We start from the raw sequence: 14,259 nt of genomic DNA, 5'->3' as shown, positions 1-14,259 counted from the left end.
TGCTCACTTTCCCTCTCTTCCTCTCTCTCCCTCTATCCCTTTCTGGTCAAATTAAAATAAATAAAGTAAAATAAAAATAATTTTTTAAAAAAGATTTAATTAACTAAATGTATTCATTTTTATGCTGACAAAATAAATTTTCTTTTTTCTTTTTTTAAAGAGAGGTTTTTGCTATAGAGTACATGCCCTCGCTGGGGAGACAGAAAGAGAGAAATCATCTTCCAGGGGAATGGCCACACAGTAATCCCTTCTTCTCCATTTTCCCCTCAGGATCTTGGGCACGCACATGCATGCTTCTGGCATGAGTTTTCTTTTCTTTTTTTTTTGGAGAGGTTTTTGCTATAGGGTGCGTGCACTCTCCAGACAGACAGAGAGAGACATAGAGACAGAAAGCAAGAAATCACCCCCCAGAGGGGATGGTCACGCCGTAATCCCTTCTCCTTCATTCTACTCTCTGGATCTTGGGCACGCACGCACACGCGCCCGGCGTGAGTTTTAAGCCACCGGACCACAGTCAACTATGTGGGAGTCCAGCGACATAGCCATTACGCTAACTGCTGGTTCCTGTCCTGGCATGAGTTTTAAACCACCAGGTCCAGGATCTGAGCTGACTACACTGGAGTCCAGCAATGTAACCATTACACCATTTGCTGGTCCTGACATAGTTAGTTTTAAGAAATCATCAAGGACATTCAGCAGGGCATCAAATAAACATCTGCGAACTTTTTTCTCTGTTTCACAGAGAAAAATTTGAAATCCACTATGTATTGTGCTTTTATAGAAATACATAACCTAGTGATTATATAGTCATTTGTAGTTACATGTCACATATTAATTTATAATACTATATAGCATAAATTTGAATACGATACTCTGTGAAGTTTTTTTTATGGTAGAAAATATTTATGCAGTAGTGTACTACAGTATTTAGAACATCTTCCAAGTATCAAATACACATTTAAAATTAGCCCACACAAAACAAATAGTTCATTGATTTACCTACCCTTAAATCAAGGAGGTCTTGACAAGGTATAAACTCAGTGATTCAAATAGTATAAGGAATCTTTTAAACTCTTTTGTAAAACTGCTCACCTCTGCGTGCATTTTACAGTCAGTCAAATCCTCTTTGAGTAACAACAAGTGTACTAGCCCCAGTTTTCAGCTTACTGGGGCTGATTATAGCTCATAATATTGAAGAGGAAAAAGGAAAGTTGCCCCCACACCTCTGGCAAAATTCACAGGAAAACCCAAGTGTCCCAGTTTGGGTAAATGATTGCTCTCTGAACAAATTACTAACTGACTAAGATAGGTTAGAAAGTCACATCTAAAACTAGGTTGAGGTGAGTTGGTTTACTAAGGGATAGAGGAGATTGTTAACCTAATTCAAACTGCTAAAACATGGAACCAACTAAAATATCCATAAACGGATGCATGGATTGAAAAAGTGTGGCAAATGAACCTTATGGAATACTACTCAACCTAAAAAAAGCAATGAGAACTTCGCATTTGTTAGACAGTGGACGAATATTTTCTATTCTATTGCTTCTCTTAGAAATAAGCCAGACTATGAAAGAGAGGCATTTTATGTCCCCACTCAATACACACCAAATGTCTGCACTCTATAAGAGAAACAGAAAAACTGTAAGGTATAAAGGTATGGAAAGCAACTGTGGATACTAGAGACAGTGTGGAAAAAGCATAGAAAACAGAAGAGGGTAAAAGAGAAGGAATCAAGGGGAAAAAGAAAGAAGAAATCCATTTAAGATATAAATAATGGTAAATTATCTATTGATGATAATATATATTGTTATACCTTTGATTGAACCAATATACAGTGTATTCATGATGGGAAAATTCATTTGGGATGCTGTAATGAGATACAGTGAATGAATGTAATTTTTTTTTCAATTTTTTTTAAAAAAAGGAAGAATGGGGAGCAGAAAATTAAGCAGGGATGGGAAAATTCATTTGGTATGTTGTAATGAGACACAGTGAATGAATGTATTTTTTTTCATTTTTTTTTTAAAAAGAAGAATGGGGAGCAGAAAATTAAGCAGATATAGAATTATTGAGCAAGCCTGGATCACCACTACCATCAGAATCTAAAAGTGGCTTCATGCTTCTGTATTTTAAGTATTAGTAAGCCACAGAATCAATTGATTATCTTTAGAAAACATTTTCCTGAAGAAGCTGCCATGCTGGTGATGAAAGTAAAGAGGTTTATAACCTTCGTAGGAAAGTGGAATATGAAAGAGGAGTGAGCATAAAGAGAAGTTTTGGCTAGTGATAATATATACGCTTATGCAAAGTATAGTAGATAAATCTTTACATGAGTCAAGTGCTTATACTAAATTTTACACACACACACACACACGCGCACACACATACACACAGAGTCCTCACAACAGCCATGTGAACAAGTGATATTATATTCATACATTTATGTGAAATACAGTATATAAATTTTTACACTAGTCAAGTGCTTATATAGAATTTTACACACACACACACACACACACACACACACACACAATCCTCACAACAGTCCTGTGAACAAGTGATATTATACCCATAGTTTAGTTGAGGAAATAGAGTAAAAAATAATTAAGTAAACTTTCATAGGGATGATATATTAGTTTAATATTGCTATACAACAAATTATCAACACATTACAACTTGGTGACTTTAACCAATACCAATTTCTAAACTCACAGTCCTGTACAAGTCTGCAATTTAGAAGCCAAACAGAGCACAGCTGGATCCTTGGCTAATTGTATTACCAATCTAAATAAAAATATTGGCCAGACCAAGTTCATGTCTGAAGGATCAAGGAGAAATCTACATGCTTAACTAGTATGCTAAATGCCCGCATTATATTCACACAGTCGAAGTATTTTTTTAGGATGAAAATGGATATGTTATAGATAATGTTATATATAACAAGTTTCAGTATTTTCTTTATATTTCCATTTATTTTTTTGTGGCGTATCTATAGTAACATCCTCCTTTATTCACATCATTAAGTTTTAATAGCAATAAAGGTTTGTTCTGTTTGAATTAACTTGTGCACAATAAGTTTATTTATTTTTTTATTGATTCAACAAGTATTTACTAAAAACAAACTATGTGTATCCATGTGATGTACAATGAAGTAAACAATTGCCTTGCAGCTACAGTGAAAAGAACACAAATATCATTTAAGTTATTACTCAAATAATTACTATCTGTATAATTTCACCGGGGCTTTTCTGGGTCATATGCACTTTTGCTTTTTTTTGCCCCTTCTTCCTTTAAAAAAATATCAAAAGTATATCTTAATGACTACATTGTTATAAAGTTACATATGATAATATCATATATTAAAATATTTTATTTGACCTAAAGTTCATTTTGTTTTTTCATTTTGAAAGAATTTAAACCACTTTTGTGGGTTTCTAAAGTTATCGTGGTCCCTAGACTCTACCCATGTACCTAATGAATAAGTTGCCCTTGATAAAACTGTAAGTACTATGCAGGAGAGGTATGAATGAGAAGTCAAGGGGGTATGACCTGACATTAGAAACACATTAAAATAGGAGTAACAATCCAATTTCTTTTGGAAAAGAGGTATTTGGAAAGTTTTCAGTTCTTCTAGGTTGATAACTGATAATCTCATCCCCCCATACCCAGCACTGTACAGAACTGCAAATTAACAATGCCATATTTAGATTTAGGTGTAGATTTCATTTTGGGCTTTGTGGAATTTATGTAAATGTCAATCTATTTAGTTTTCATTGTGAGGAGCTTTCCTTTGTGCAAATTCTATTACAGTGCAAAACCAACAGTATTTTTTTCAAGCTGGATTATCTTGACCCTAAAATAAATATTCTTGCTACTTTTCTTACCTTTTATCAACAATGTTACAAAACTATTTTGAAGATAATTTGGAGTTCGTAGAAAATTCATTGATAAATGTTCTTTAAAAGGTAGATTTTCTGGGGCTGGAAGGTGGTATGATGGTTAAGGTTGTTAGACTCCCACATGACCAACCATGTTTCGAGTCCCAGACCTGATGGCTTGCTTTATCACTTTCTCTTTCTCTCTCTCCCCTCCCCCCGCATCTCCTTCTCTCACTCTGTCCTCTCTGGTCAAATTAAAATAAATAAATAAAGTTAAATAAAATAATTCTTTAAAGAAAAAAGTGGATTTTCTTGGGACCAACAGTTGGCATAATGGTTACATCACTGAATTCCCATATAGTTAACCATGGTTCAAGTTCCAAATCTAGTGGGTTAGAACAGGGCAGGTGTGCGTGCATGCCCAAAATCCCAGGAGGAGAAAGGAGGAGAAGAGATTGCAGCATGGTCTTCCCTGCTAGGGATGATTGCTTGCTTTTTGTTTCTCTGGTGAAAAACAATCTATGACAAAAATCTCTGCAAAAAAAAAAAAAAGTGGATTTTCTCATAACACCTATCTACAGAGATTTCATTAACAATGTGAAATGAATGATATAATTATAGATTATATAATGTAATACTCTATTAATCAAATATATAATTTTTTTTTCAAAAAAAGTTGTTGAAGAGACATCTCATGATCAGGTGAAGATGTTTTTTGATGTAAACCTCTTTAAGAGAAACTCAAATGATTTATCGATCAGACTCTAGGCCTGTGCTGAAACTATTTTAAAAGTCTATTAGAAACTAACGAAAATTACTTGCTTTTAATTAGGTAGTTTAAATGCAGGGCAATATTACTAAAAGTTTGGAGAATTCTTGAAATAGCAAAAAGAAACACTATCTGAATAATGAACATTTAGCTTCAGGACTGTCTCAAAATTTTGGATGGGTGTCTAAACATTTGATATACGTAGATCTCTATCTTTGTAGGAACAAAATCTTTGTATTTTCCAACACGTCAACTACTTGGCTACTTTAACAGTGCTTGTGGTATATAAATGTACCTTTATTTGTATTTGGTATGTAGGGAGTACTACCAGCACAAATTTGGTCTTCCATATTACATTTTTGTTAAGAGTGACAATACGACCTGAGGATCAGTCAGAAATTAAACCAGAGTCACACAAAGAAAAAATAAGGTAGATTATAGTTATTCACCTTCATTCATACTTTAGGTATTTCTGTTTTACCTTTAAGGCGTTCATCAAGTGGATAATCTAACAAATAATCATTGATGATGGTAACAAATTATAACTAAATTTGCTGTAGATAAGTGAGACTATGCAATAATACAAATATTATAGTGAGTCTAAAAGATATTCATTTGGTGACAACTCTGTAAGTGAGTAAGATGAATATATATAAGCCCAATCATCAAAGGTGAAGAAGTAACCATTACACGGAATCTTTGAAAAGGAATTGGCAGTATTGTTAAGGCACCCCTCAAGGAACTGTTATAAGCATTTTCTTTACCTCTGGACCTTAAATCAATTTTATTTTCATATAAAAAGATACAGAGCTCATAAAAAATTAAATCATTAATAATTTTACAGTGGCATACCTGACAGTTCTGACAGCCACATGTGGTAGCTTAGAACTATATTCCTTTGCCAGCTAAAATATTAATAGAACATTGACTAACTATCTTTTCCACGGTCTATAAGGCCCAGAAGTTATTATAAAATCCAGGTTTGCCTTCAGGGGATTTGGTTTAGTTACTTTACCAGCAGGTAGTTTTATGTATTTGCTTTCTGAAGGATGGATAATTTTTGAAGCAAAGGCAGAGAAGTCCTAATAAATCATATCTTTATGAAATATTCATTACATCTGTATATTCTTTACAAGGCTTCTGTCAGAGAAATTAAAATAAAGAATGATTAAAAAAACATTTAGTAGCTGGTTGACAAGGCACTTTATAAACCTAGAAGAGTTTTGGGTTATAACTAGAAAAGTTTTCAAGAGCAATTCTACTTGCACTTATTATACAAGTAGAGTAAAAATGAAATAAAAGGGCAGAGAAATCTTAGATGCAGCTAACTTGTCATATTTCGTCAGTAAATTATCTCCTAATACTCTCTTTTGGGCATTATCATTTTTACCAGAGGACTCATATTGTTCACTGCTTAGAACTGATGATTTGCTGAACACAGAACATTGGTAAAAGTAGTCTTCAGGTCCCAAAATACTTCAGTTTATTTACATAGAAACAATGATATCATATATTCATTTTTTATATTTACTTATATATGGTATAAAGAGCAGATTCTTGAAACTGACTACCTGGGTACAAATTCCAGCTCTGACAAATAACTGCAATTCTCTCTGCTTTAATTTCATCATTTACCAACTGGGAAATAATTAGATATCCAGCCCATGTGGTATCTTGAAGTATTATGTGATTTAATATATGCTAAGTGCTAATAAAAGAACAAATATTACATAGTACAAATTGGGTTAGGCCATTATTGTAAGAAATAGCTTTGGGGGAAAAATACACTAAAAATACACTCCATGAATTTAGATGAACAATTGCTTCTGTTTCTATTTTTGTTTTCAGTATTTAAAGTCTTACACTTAATCTCACATGTGCTAATGCCACATCTGACTTTTGGTTAGACAGAGATAAAATGTATTACACACGTGCCATTCCCACCCTTTGCTCTGAGAACATCTTGAATGAATCACCTATGGCCTAAAGTCCCTTACTGTGTGAATAACACTCAATCTTTTCTTTCTTTTTTTTTTCTTTTTTTTTTTTTTTTCTGTATGGTGCTAGTACATCATTGTCCAACCCCTCTCCCAGGATATAGGCTCTCATGAATGTAATTTTCACATTCTTAAGATTCATTTCTGGATAATTAATGACTGCCTTACACCACTCCAGTTTAAATAGCTCATGTGCAACCTGCTGAGAAACTCTTTATTTGGGCACAAAAATTAATGATGCAGACCACTTTATTTCTCCCAAGTGCAACGGCCTATGAGAAATAAAAGGATGGTGCTGACAGGCAAAGTAAGTTATAGTGCCACACTACTGTAGAATATTTCATAAAGCTTCAGTTGTCTTAGTAGTGCTGATGCCTCTAAGAGCTCACTGCAATTGTTATAGAAAAGTGAAGGTCAGGAAAAAGGAGAGAAATTCTAAATCTGAACATTAAGAATGCCTTAATTTAGAGCATAACTTTCTATTATGAATGAAATTTTGGCATACATACACAAGAAATTCTTGTCTCCTTAGAAAAGTAGGAAGGTAACATTGATAAGATATTGTTTTTTCTTAAGAATTATTTTATTTAACTTTATTTATTTATTTATTTATTTATTTATTTATTTATTTCAATTTAACTAGAGAGAACAAGAGTGAGGGTGAGAGAGAGAATAAGAAAGCAAGCTGAAGCTGCCAGGTCCAGGACCTGAACCACAGTCAGCCATGTTGGAGTAACTGCCCATAACCATGACGTCACCTGCCAGTCCCAGATCCTGTTTTTTCAATGTCATTTCTCCAAAGCAGCATTTTTGATCCAATGTTATCTGGAGTTGAGGCAGACAGACACGCTACAAAAAGCAAATGCTTCCTCCAGGTTCATAGCAAGCTCAAGGCAGCGTTCAAGCACTGTGCAATATTATGAGGTTAGGTGTTACTTTGTGAAAAATATTTTGTTTGATGTTGAAGAAAATTGAATGTCCTCTGTGCTATTTCTGCCTTCTTTTTTTTGCCTTCTGTTAGGTCTAAAGTAGAGGAATGAAGTAGGATTTTAATAGGAGTTATTATCTAAAATGACAGGGATGATTGTGTGAAAAATCATCAAATTGGGGAGAACTCAGTTCTATATCATGATTCCTAATTTCTTGCACTGTCTTAGGCAGAAATATTGGGGATAACTGCTTTATTTGAAAAATAATGATTCTATTACCTATGATACTGAGTGACATTTCTGTGGTTCTACTGTGTACTACTCATTGTCTTAATCCTTTTTAGGACTATAGTGAGAGTTGAATAACTAATGCGCATAACCTTTGAAAATCTATACATTTATTAGCTGGCACCGATGATTGCATCATCTTCCCTCACATCATCAGATCTGCGCCCTACAATTATTCAAGAGTTGCAATTATTCAAGACCAGCAGGTAGCATAGTGGTTAAGGTGTTGGACTCTCGCATGGCTGACCACAGTTCCAGTCCTGGACTGGAAGGCTTGGAAATCACTCTGGGAGTGTATGAGTGTGTGCCCAAAATCCCAGGAGGAGACTGGAGGAGAAGGATTTGTGTCATGAACATCATTCCTCAGGGGTGATTTCTCACTTTTTCGCTCACCATCTCACTCTGCCTTTCTCCAGTTAGTGCTTATGCTCTACAGACAAAACATAAGAAAAATAAAGTTTTGTAATTTTTCAAAATTGGCCTCACATTTTCTTTGCCATATTTTTTTCCCTTTCACCTCATGGCTATTTTAGTTTACAGAAAAAAGTTATATCCAGAATAGAATTTTAATGGGAATAAAATATCATTCATTTATATTTAAAATGACATTTAACCATTTGGCAATATAAACAGGAACTTAGAAGATTTTGACAAGGAATTATAATTGTAGTTTAGCTGTTCAACAACTTCATACCTTCATATTTCAAAAAAGGGAATATAAATTATAACTTTATGATAATATATTTTCTAAAAGACCTTGGCCTCTGTCAGAGTGGATGTTTTTCTTTTTACATCTTTAAGTTAGCATGAAAAAATATATACAAAATTTTATCAGTTAAAATATAAGCTGGCTAATACATAGCTTATGTTTCAGGGAAATTAATATTTTCATTGCCTTCTTTCTGTGAAAATATCAACTACCATATTGTTGGACAATTCTGGGGTTTTTGGGTAATAAATTTTATGAACCTCAACACAGCTCTCCAAAAATTGTAGGACGTTTTCGGTGACTGTAAAATGGTTACATAAATGATTACTAACAATGACTATCTACAGAATCTATCTTTTAGGTAAAATCGAACAGGATTCTGCTCCTGATTTTCACAGTAAAAGAACAATTAGCAATAAGCAATTACACCATTATTATATAAAATGGTAATTTTCCTTCTGTTATTTCTTAATTTTTTTGTTTAAAATATGCTAATGGATAGCTCATTAACTGCTCAAAATAAACATAACTTGAATTCAAGGCTATTTATATCTTTAGACTATCAATGATCAATTATCACAGAGTTGGAAAAATATAAAATGCCAGCTTTTTAATGTCTGTTTTACTTCTTAATTTCAGACTTCCTTTTAAAACATAGTGTGTATTTTAAGCATAAATTCAGACAGCAGCTAGTACATTGGGTTTAAAATCAAAGTTTACAATGACTTTGTCTCTCAACCAGCTAAAGACTAGTAACTGGTATAGCTATTGGGCATATGCTCCTTCCTCAACTTCCAACTGAGAAAACATGCCTGAAAACATTTCCCTGCCTGAGATTATATTAAAAATCCATACTTGTGCTGGCAGCATGAGTTCAAGTTGGTTGTTGTTCTAGATCTCTGACTTTCCATTTATCCTCCTAAAAATATAAGTGCCTATTTTTCAAATCACCCACATGCATAGGAGTATTATGAAGGCAAAATTTAGTAACGAAAATATACATAGAACTCTATGGGGACTGAATTGGAACACCCACATTAAACCCTCTTGAAACATGCAGAGCAGGTCAGAGACAAGAAAGAAGAGAACAAGCACACATCACACAGCTGGAGGTTGCCTGCTACATCTGTTCTCTTATTATTGGGATCAATATTGCTAAAGCTTCCGGGGAACATTTGCCATTTCATATCTTGGTACACATTTGTTTTTATATTGTACTCTAAAAGGTAAAATGACCTGCCATGTGATAATAAAGAAAGAATATAAAAGGGAAAAAAAAGGCTTTTAAACATAGTAAAAAAGGATAAAATTAATTAAAATACAGAGTTTTTTTATATTTAAAAAAAGATACATGCATAATGTGTGAAGGTGGAAAAGCACCTTGAAGTTGGAATTCAGTGGAAGCCATGTCTGCGTTACTCAACTGTGACCTTGGCCTAACGTTTCGATGGTGGAAGACACATTTTACTTAGGTGACGACAGCCTATTCAATTTTTTGAGAGTCGTAACTGACAGAAAGCTCACTTTTGTATTGTATCCGTAGGTTTCAGTAGCCAATTGTACAAATGCCTTCAAATGCCCTATGACTAATACGTTGCTGCTCTTAAGTCTTTTCAAAAGGAAAGCATCTCTAATGCCTTCCATAGTAGCGCATGTTTCAAGGTCCCTTAATCTTCCAGCAATTATGAATTACACTATTAACTTCCTTAGTCAAAACTTTTCTTACTGTTTCTAAAGTTAGATTTTTTTTCCCCCTCTTCTGTGTTAGGAGATAATTATTTTATTGTACATAGGGTAATGCGTTTTTATTTCACATCACTAAATGTGCTCCAAAATATCACATGAAGCACTGAGCCAATATTAGAAACGTTCACGTAGACATTTAGTATGAGGTTAAGAAGAGGGGTCAAATATGGAGTGGGGACGAGTTACCAAACTCATCAGTGGAAGCTTACAGTATGTAGTATTTATTTACATGAGACTTTTGCATTCAGCTTTCTGTTTGTAAAGTATACTTGTATTTTTTGGTGTGTGTAGTTGAAGATCATCATTTCTCATTTATTTCTTGTATACATCAAAATTTATTTATCCGTTCTACTTTTAGTGGACATACGTGACGTTTCCAATTTTGTGCTGGTATAAATAGTGCTGCCAAGAGTATTTGTTCACATGCCTTTGGATATAGACATGAGAACAGAATTCCTGTTGGTTGCACACCTATAAGTAGAGCTGTCGAATATTATGATACGGATGTATTATTCAGCAGTTTTCTTATTTTGGGGGAGATTTTTTGCTACAGGGTGTGTGCGCTCACCAGAAAGAGAGAGAGGCAGAGAGATGGAAAGCGAGAAATCATCCCCCAGGGGGGATGGCCATGCCACAGTCCCTTCTCTTGCATTCTCCTCTTGGGATCTTGGGCACACATGCACACATGCCCGGCGTGACTTAAAGTCACCGGGTCCAGGACTCAAACCACAGTCAACTACATGGGAGTTCAATGACATAGCCATTACACTAACTGCTGGTCCCACCAGCAGTTTTCTAAAGTTGTTGGATAAATTTATACCTGGTGGGGTAGGGCAGAGATGTTATATTAGCTAGGATTAAGTAAATATGATAATGACTCAAAACATATAGTAGCTCATATACAATAGAACTTTATTTTGCTCATTAAACCATACTGGGGAAATAAACAGGATGGTGGGATAAAATTCTTCCATTCAACTGTTCAGGCTGAACCTTCCAGCAAGATTTTATTGTAATCCTGGGTATCAATTATCTAAATTATGCGTAAAAAGAAAAATGAAAAATATTTCATGAGAGTGAAACAGTATGGTTTCAGGTTCAATGACATAAATATGCTTATTATTTAGAGGAATTGAGTCCAGTGTTTTATGGCCTGTAGTGCTTTTGTGGTAAAATACTCTTCCAAATCAAACAGACCAATCTGAGGCCCCTTTCTTCCTACCTACCAGGTATAGCTTTAGCTTTCACCATTTTCAGGTTCAGATGTTGTAGGCAATTACGTTTTCTTAAATATTATTAGAGGCTGACAACATTTACCACAAAGATTAGTGGGATAAATGCTGAGATAATCTATGTGAACTCTTTTTAGAAGTTGTATAACCATCTACAAAGATTTTAAACCCTATTCTCATATTCTTATGGAACCAAAGAGGCACATATACTTCATATCACTTTGATCGTTTCTCACACTTTTATTTTCTGACTAGTCTGGTGAGTGTTTTAGAAGAAGGAGGGATAAGCTTGAATCTGCCTGAAAAATAAACTATTAGAGGGACCAGCAGATGGTATAACAGTTACATTGCTGGACTCTCATGTAGTCAACTGCAGTTCGAGTCCCATACCAGACAACTTAAAACTCATGCGGGGGGTGTGTGTTCATGCCCAAAATCCGAGAGGTGACTGGAAGAGAAGGGATTGTGCCATGGCCATCCTGCCGGAGGGTGATTTCTCACTTTCTGTCTCTCTGTCTCTGTCTCTCTGACAAGCACATGAGCACCATGGCAAAAAAAAAAAAAAATCTATCTCAAAAAAGTATTAGAGTATTAAATTGTCAAAAACTATAGTCAAAAAAATTTTAAAAGTAAAAGTAAAATGAATGTTCACTGGACAATCTGGTCCCTGTTCATCTACTATGACTTAACTATCTCTTTCCACCTAATAAAGAGATGGTGAAATGTAGTAAAGAAAGGCAAATGAGCTGCCAGGTCTGCACACTGGGGAGGCATCTGGGTGTAACTGAATGCGTATGTCCGCAGACACACATGCTGAAGGAGGAAGGTGAGGAGGAAAGACTTTGAGCTTTACTATTTCTCTTTCCTTTGTTTCAGATTCTACAGAGACATGATTTTCTCTACAGTAAACTTTGAGTAAAAATCAGTTCTGGATTATTACTAATCACTTTACCAAAAAATCATTTGAAGCTCTCTGTCTGACATGTTTTAATGATCAAAATAAAAGACATTAATTTTATAGCTCAATACTCTCATGAGGTCAATTAATGCCTCCCCTCCAGACTGATACTTTGAACACTGTTATTAACACTGCTGTCCTAAACCATCATCATTGCCCTGCAGTGCAGCCAATTTGTTGATGGCTAATAAAGCATGATGTTGAGCAGCTGCCTGAGGGTAGGATTCAGAATTGTCATATCAATGCAGAACCATATTTTCATATTTTGGGGAACACATTTCGTTACTTAAAAATTAAAGTAGTTTCATTTTCTCATTTTAAGATCTAGATTAGATTTATGGTTACTCAGAAGGGGAACACATTATTCCGTTATATGTATATGTGTAACTCATTACCTTTCTGGTAATGGATGCATAGCTTGATTGGAGAGAGATTATTGATTAGAAAAAAGCTAACACCTAATAATAAGAATTGACTAGCTTCAATTGCTAAACAAGAATAAAGTTTATTAAAATGTATGGGTTATTTTGTAGACACTATACAGTCTGGAAGATAATATTACAAATAAAATCTGCCACTACTGTACACAGAGAGCTTATAGACAGACGGAAGATGAAGATGGAGAGATACCCCAGTATATATGGTGTATTCTATTTAAAACCTATATTCCCTTTTTTTTACAATGAAAGGCATTTTTCTTGAAGATGGAAACTGTTTTCTTAGAGTAACTATAAATATATTCTAGGAGACAGGAATAGTCCATATGGGAACGGTTACTGGGTCCATATGGGAAAGATCCTGGGTTCATATCCTGGGCCCTCCCTGAGCATGACCTGTGCACACTTGCATGTCTGTGATGCAGGCTGGATGAGACTGAGGATGCATCCTGACATAAAGACTGTTGGGGACAGTCATCTCTGTCTCTCTCTTTCTCTCTGTCTCAGAACAACAACAACAAAAAAAAACAAAACCAAAGATCTATTCCCAAACTACTCTTTATAGTGATGATAAATTTAATCAACCAACCACGATTAACATCCTTTCAACAAATAAGCTTTCAATATGTTGATGACTTTGAAAATGCGCATTATAAATGACTTTTTCAAAGAATAAGTTTTTTGTGATATTTTAGGGGCAGCAGTTGTAGGTAGATGATAAGAATTGGTATCATTTTCTTTTTCCACACTCACTGGAGTGAGACAGTGGAGAGAGAGAAAGAGAGAGAGAGAAGGAAACTGAGAGAGCACTCCCCATGGGGATGGTCATGCTGCAATTCTTTCCCCATTTTTAATTCCTTCAGGATTTTGGACACACATGTACATGAACCTGGTGTGTGTTTTAAGCTGTCAATCTGGGACATGAAGTATGAAATAAGTCATATATGATTAAATTTTCTTAACCATCACTCCATGTGCTGACCTATGATACAATAGTGAATGAAAGAAGCTAGTCTTTAAAGAACCTGTAGCCTGTGATTGTTTTTACATAGGATTTATTGATGGGGAAACAAATGCATCTCATTTTAATGTCAAGATAATGATTTCTTCTCCTCCCAGAACAGCCCTTCTTCAAGAGACAGACAGCTCCATGGCTCCTGCGATCTAGCCATTTGGGAAAAAGGAAGATGTCCCACTGATAACTGGGCCTCCAGCATACAAAACTCGCGTGGTAGGAAGACCACTTACAAGTCTCCTGTCTCTGTATCACTCTTTGTCTCTCTCTACCTCTGTCTCTGTCCTCTCTCTCTCTCTCT

This window comes from Tupaia chinensis, unplaced genomic scaffold, assembly GCF_000334495.1.
Source record: "Tupaia chinensis unplaced genomic scaffold, TupChi_1.0 Scaffold000126_2, whole genome shotgun sequence".
Classification (NCBI taxonomy): Eukaryota; Metazoa; Chordata; class Mammalia; order Scandentia; family Tupaiidae; genus Tupaia; species Tupaia belangeri.
Note: the sequence above shows the minus strand (reverse complement) of the source record.